Here is a 6,895-nt window from a genome sequence, read left to right on the forward strand (position 1 = left end):
GAGTGCTTGTGGAGAGTTGCACCACAGCTTGATACAGAAGACCTCAATGATGAATAAAATTGGGAAACTGATTTTTTTAAATCAAAAATATCAAGGTGTTTCAGTCAGTACTAAACACCACAACTTGCAGTAGAGCTTTGTGGAAAATGTTTGAAACGCCATGGAACTGAGATTAATAGGCTCTCTGACAAAATTTTAAAATACAGTTGATGCAAGTGAAGGTGGTGAAGACTGGTATCTTTGAATTTTAGTCTCAGAGAATTCAAGTGTTCCACTTTGCATCTCACTATTTAGCTTTAAAAGGAGATTAGTGCCAAATAGGGCTTGACTCAAACATCCAATCTACTTCCCATCTGACCAAAAAAATCACTTCCCAGATTGGTTGCTGAAGACCAGATATAAGCTTGATGCATTCACAAAGGTACAGGATCTGGTTTTGCTGACATAGAACACCAAGGATTCGCTTTCTAGGGAGCACATCTTCACTCTGCCTTAGCTGCCAGAACTGGTCACTTAGGCATTAATGATGGATAATGTTTTGCAGGTGTTGTCCTTTGTCTCTTTCCTGGTTTAATAATAAACACTCTCACTTCTTAAATAGAAGTATTTTAGAGGATAATAGTGAAAGAATTTTTTTTTCTTCCTAGATTTGTACGTGCTGGCACCTGTAGCTGTACTGGGGAATTACCCAAGTGCCATGGTCCCCTCAAATTGTATTCCCTCTTTTAAGCACTGGTGCGTGTGCTTCCCACCTTGACATCCTATTGGCACACAACTGGAATACCGAGTGCTTGAAAATGAAAATTTTGCCTGTCAATTGGATGTGCCAAAGTGGTATGACCTTTAGTTTGGGGTTAGTGTTTCTTAGCTGCTTACAGTATTGCACATACATTTTTAGTGTTGCATGAATAATAATCGGTGTGATTGTATTCCAAACTGAGATAGTCTCCCCGGCTCTGTTCAAAGTGTGTTGTGTTGGTTAAGTCAATTTCCCTTAAACTGATTATTAGTCCTAGCTATGGTGCTAATTATATTTTGTTTTCAAGAGCAGATTTCCAGTAAAGGTATGCCGAGAACTTCTCTGCTTGAAAAGAGGACTTTTCTTGCTGAATTTTATTTGCATTTCTGTTTAGCTGTTCTGGATCTTGACATATGTTTTTAAGGAGGTAGAAATCAGCATTGCTGCTTCCTAAAAGTTTCAGTGAGTATTTTTGTCATTCTGCATGCTTCTGAACAGGCACCTGCACTGGTGACTGAGGGTGGGCTGGCTCGTGCCTGAATTCAAGTTAATTAGTCAAGTAGAGGCTGCAGTTCCTGTTTTTATTCAGAAAATTGTATTTTTTACTAAGGGCAAAAATCTTCTTTTGAAGCAGATAGACTTTCTGTGTATGTATATATATATACCACAGTTCATAGGCTACATGCAGCTCTCCCTACTCAAAATTGCAATGTCTTGTGTTAGACATGAAGCCTTGCAATCCAGATACCCTCTTCTGAAATCCTTGGTAGAGAAGTATATTGAGTAGTAAAATTTATTTTTTGTGATACCTTGCAAAACTAATCTTGCAAACATAAATTAGCTAAACATTAAGTTTTCAGTAGCTTTTTTAACAAGAGCTTTTTCAGTTGAATGGTTTGTTAAATTTTGTAGCAGTTCTGAAATAAAATTATCCACTGCATTTTCTTAATTGATTATGGAAACTGAGTACAACTTAATGTTATGTTCAAAAGAAAACAAATCTAGAAGCAAAGCTCACCCCAAGCACTGGTCTGATGGAAACCAAACATTTTGAAAACAACTTAGTGTTATGGGAAGAGAAATTATGCTCAGCACAGTTCCTTTTGCCACATTGACTGACATCTGCTCTGTGGGGAGCAATTTGCCTGTCCTGCCAAGGAGAAAAAAAGTATGGTAACGCACTGGCAGCTGTTAACGGCAGTGACTCAGCTAGCAGAGAGATACGGAGAGAAACCACATCTATTCTATGAGCAGAATTATGTAAAGGCTCCATTCCTTTTAGTTAGAGATCTTATCCTTTCCTGTCTTGAAGTGCTCAGAATCAGAAGACACAGATAGGGATATTCTGCTATTGTTTTGTTGGTGTCTTCTGTTTCTGAATCTATGTGGTTATTGCAAGCATCGCTGAAGAGCAAGTTAGCTGACATTTAAGCAGAGTGTATATTGACCACTGTTTTTCCTTCTGTATCCCTGCTTGACGGAAATATTGCTCTGCTGCATTGTCTGTGGGGAAAGATTTGTATATCAATTCATACCATTTATGTCTTTGACTGCAAGTTTTTGAAGTCAGTTGAAGTGATAGTCATATCTTGCTAATTTTTATCTCTCTGACTTGTATTTGTACACTGCGTGGCCATAATGAGGAGAAGATGATAAGGCCATTGCCAGGCAGACACCATCTCTGTGCATTTAACAGAGCTGAGATTTGCTTCTGCTGCTGCCAGCATTATTGTGTCATATTTTTTTGTTTTCCTCTCTTCCTCATCGTTCCTCTGCGGCCTGCCATGACTCAGGTGCTGCTCGTTGCTGTTAGTGCTCAGGATTTATGAGCCAGCTTTCATAGTGGCTAGCACATTCCTGGCAAGAATTAGATGTATGAAGGGTCCTGGCTTACCACTCAGTACTGGTGTTGTCATGAAAAGCATGTGGTTGCATTGTAGGGACTGATTATTTCTCAAGAAGTCCATTCACGAGCAAGGAAATACTGAAGAAACATGATAAAAAAAAATTAAAATACTAACAGTGGTGATTTTTCAGTTAAACTTCAGAGAAAGTATGACAGTGTGAACCCCCCATCAAAAAAGTACCCTCAAGATAAATCCAGTGTTACAGTAGAGGAAGATTTTTTATTGGCTCCACTTTAAATTTGCTTATTTATGCCTGGGTAATCCTGGTGATCACTTGAGCAATGTCAAAGGGAGCTCGACAGAAAACAGCGTTAGTGTGTAGCTCTTAAAGTGATGGTTTTTATTAGGTGTTTTAGCCTATGTTAGACTCTTGAATAATTCCACGTTGTAACAAAAACTAAAACATTATTCTGGCTACTTATTGGTGTGTTTGTGTATGTTTTTGATTTTTGTGATGCAATAAAATAGACAATTTTCTGAGTATTTTGTATAATGGCAGTACAGAATGTTATGACTCCATCTACTTGGCAAAATCTCTTGCTGAGACATAAATAGATTTCTAATGACTATCAGGCTCTGTGCCTAAGAAATTTCCTTGTAGATATCTCATTACAGAACTAGTATCATTAATAAAATAGCTGAAATATTTTGCAAATGCAGAAATATTTTTTACATCAGTAAGTGCAAGGAAAATACCCACCATATGCATAATTTGAGACTGATTTAAAAACTGTAATTTATCATAATTATCTACATATTATAGTGGCAAAACACACTTAATTGCTTTTGACTGGACTAGTATTATGATGAGAAGGAAAGTTAACAGCAGATGGCCCTACTGTCAAAACTGTAGTCTCTTAACCCAAAATGAAGTAGCAGACTGAACATAACATGTTTCTGGCTCCTTTTCCTGATTTTCAGCAGTAAGTATGAACTGGCATTTGGTGGGGTTGTGAATGTTTGCAGAGCAATAGAAATAGTCTTACATGGAGACAAAAATAGCAAAGACAACTTGACTAGATAGGATTCCTCATCACATTATGATTTAGACTTTCTAAAGGCTATTAAGTTGTTTAAAATATTGAACTGGACTGGAAAGCAAATTATTTCCAAAATATTAGAATCTATTATAAGACTGTTTTCTGCCCTTTTACCACCATATATGCATCTTCTACTTTCATAGAGCAATGAAAAAACGTGCTTTATCTTCTATACCTATCTGACTGTGAACAAATAAATTAGCTAGCAGTTGAAAAAACAGATAATTTTGCTGTGCTTCAAATAAGTTCAGCTTTGCTGCACCAATTGCAATATGCCTGAAGGATTTGTCTTATATTAATCACAATGTGCATGCACAGATGTGGTGCTGTAAAAATCCCAGCATTTCCACTCACAGAATGCCTCAGAGAATTGAAGAATTTAAGATTACATTTGTACAAAGTTAAATTACAGAATGGGGGAGAAAAAGGATTTTTGTTGTTGTTTTTGTTCTAATGTCTAGCCAGAGAGAATCACAATAAGCAGGTGGTACATTACACCGCTGGATGGTCAATGAAAGTAAATTAGCTGCTTCAGTTGATAGAAAAGAAATGCTGGTCCGATCAGCTTAAATAAAGGTGACATGTTATTTGTGAAATAATGCGAATACCAAAATGTGGTTTAACCCCTAAGTTTGTATATATGTATGTATGTTTTGTGTGTGCTTTGTATTATAGATTTTATAACATTTAATCTTCTAGACTAAAATAATGGGTGAATTTATTAGAAAGCAGAACTCATTACAGGGAGAGATTTATTATTTGCTTTGTGTCAGAATAGATCTTGTTCAGATGTGCCTGTCGATGGGACAATATAATTTGTTCATCCTAGTAAAGATACGTAAAAGGAAAACAGTGGGACAAAGATATTTTGCACGTAAACATTTTCCCCTTTTATAATGCAAGCATAAGAGAAAGATTTTAATAGATATCCTATTTTTTAAGGTCTAACTGAAATAAATTAGTAGATTTGTTAGATCTGAATTAAATATTAAGACATAAATGGTCTAGTAACAAACTATTTTAGAATAATTATTAACACTGAGATGATGCATATTTCTATATGTTAATGTTTTAAATTTTTTTTAATACATCATCATTTGGTATTGTTGTTTCTGAAAACTGACAGCCAGTTGCCAGTTACAATCTATCTTGTGGTTATTTCAGGAGGCAGTTAGTTTTTTAATGTTTACGTTTGTCCCTTAGGCTGTATAATCTACACCCTTGCTTCAGCTAATGTAGATACACAGCATAATAACATCTTTAAGGTGTTATGTAGGTGTACAGGGAGGATTTGCTCAGACTTTCTATGCTCTTTCAAAACCTAAAATGATATACTTTGAATAATTCACTACACATACTAATAAACTGTATGCAATAAGTAATTTTTGTCTAGCCTACTGTGTCATAGTAGACACAAAGATAGGTACTCTTGGATGCTCTTAAAATCAATTATACAAAAGCTTTTCATAAATTTCCCATTCTTTATTTTTCCTTGGAATCATCCTTGTCTTTGTAGGAGGCTCTCAAGATATGTTTTCTTTGAACTTGCAGTAATATAATATTTTGCTTTTACCCCATGCTGGTCTTCTGAGCGTCCTCCAAGAAGATTTCTGTGATACAAAGTGAAGTTCCAAGTTCAAATTAATTAAAATATCTCATTATTTAAATCTGATTCATGTACTGTAGAGGTTGTTTGGGAGGCTTTAATGAATAAAGTTCAAATTAAAAGGAAAAAATGTAATGATTCACTTATCTCCTGATAATATTTCCCTACGTTCCCTTACACAATATTAATGCAATACACAGGGGTACTGGAAATAGGTTGAAGAGCATAATTTAACAAGAGTTTCTAAACATTTACGTGCTAAGATACATTTTAAAATGGATGCCTTATACAATTCTGGCAACATTCTGACTGCTGATGAGACTGAGAACCTTATTTCTCATTCCTTCTGCGCAGTTTTGCTGCACCCTTTTGCATTCTCTGATACCTAAGCAAAGAGGCAATATCCATTTGCAAAAATTCATTGATTTTGATGGTTTAAAATTTTGCCTATAATACTATCATTTTTCCTGTGCCTTCATTTTTTTTATATTACATTTTTAACCTCTCTTGAACTTCTAATTCACTTTTATTTATTGTTCATCATAACGTTTTACTCTCTCATATGATATTCCCTATATTTTTGAGTCAGCAGAGGGGTGAATTGTGGAACATGTGGTAACTATCAAGCTTCTGAAAACCTTTGTGTAAAAAAACCCCTTTTTTTGTAGCTGGTTGACAATTGAAAGCTTGAGGAGTGAAAGCAAAGCAGCAAATCAGGAAAGAAATAAAAGACTAGATTTAAAAGTACGTAAACACTCTGAATGTGGCAATGAAACAATTAATAGAATCATTACAGTAAAATAGTAAGTAACGAAATCACTTTAAAATTATGGCTTGACATTTTTAGTCCAGTGAAATGCTCTGGCATGGGTTAAACAGTTTGATCTTAAAATGATGGCTTAGGTCTAGAGCAAAGGAGTAGTAATCTCCATCAGTGTGCATTTATAGGGAAGTCCTTCTTCTTCATGTAGCTAGTTAGAACTAAATATCCTTGTGTTTAGCTTCTTAAAGTAAGTATAGTCACATTCGCTCTGTTTCAGCCCTGAATAGTATTCAGCTCTCTTCCTCTACAGAATCATTGTTCTTGCTTCAAATATGAAATCATGGTTTAGTTGTGAAAGGACTAACTGACTGTTTTTTACTGCTGCAAAATTATTAAGTTGGGTATTTTTTTTCTATTGCTTATACCTGAATACAAGTGTAGGGGAAAAATGAAAATAATATTTATTCAAAATGAGTCTTAAGTTCGTAAAGGCTTGGAGGTCGGCACATGGCAGAAAACCAGCAGATTTTGGCACTACAGACGTAACACAATGACTCTAACATTTTTCTTTTTCCTGCTGGCACAGGCAGGCTCTGAAGGCCTGCATTGACAGGTAATGAGATCTAATCAGCAAGGGGAAAAGGGGTGGGCAGGAATGAAAGAATAAGGGAATATCCATATTCATTATTTAATCAAATAAACTTCTCTTGGAGGATTCTGGGAATACTCAATCCTTGCTTCAAAAGCTTCTCTGTGATAGCTGTAAACAAATTACCTTACGAATAACTTCTTAATCAGGGTAGAGTAGAGCTGTTCTCTACTTGATCTCTCCCTTTGGGT

This window comes from Gavia stellata, chromosome 4, assembly GCF_030936135.1.
Source record: "Gavia stellata isolate bGavSte3 chromosome 4, bGavSte3.hap2, whole genome shotgun sequence".
NCBI classification, from domain to species: domain Eukaryota; kingdom Metazoa; phylum Chordata; class Aves; order Gaviiformes; family Gaviidae; genus Gavia; species Gavia stellata.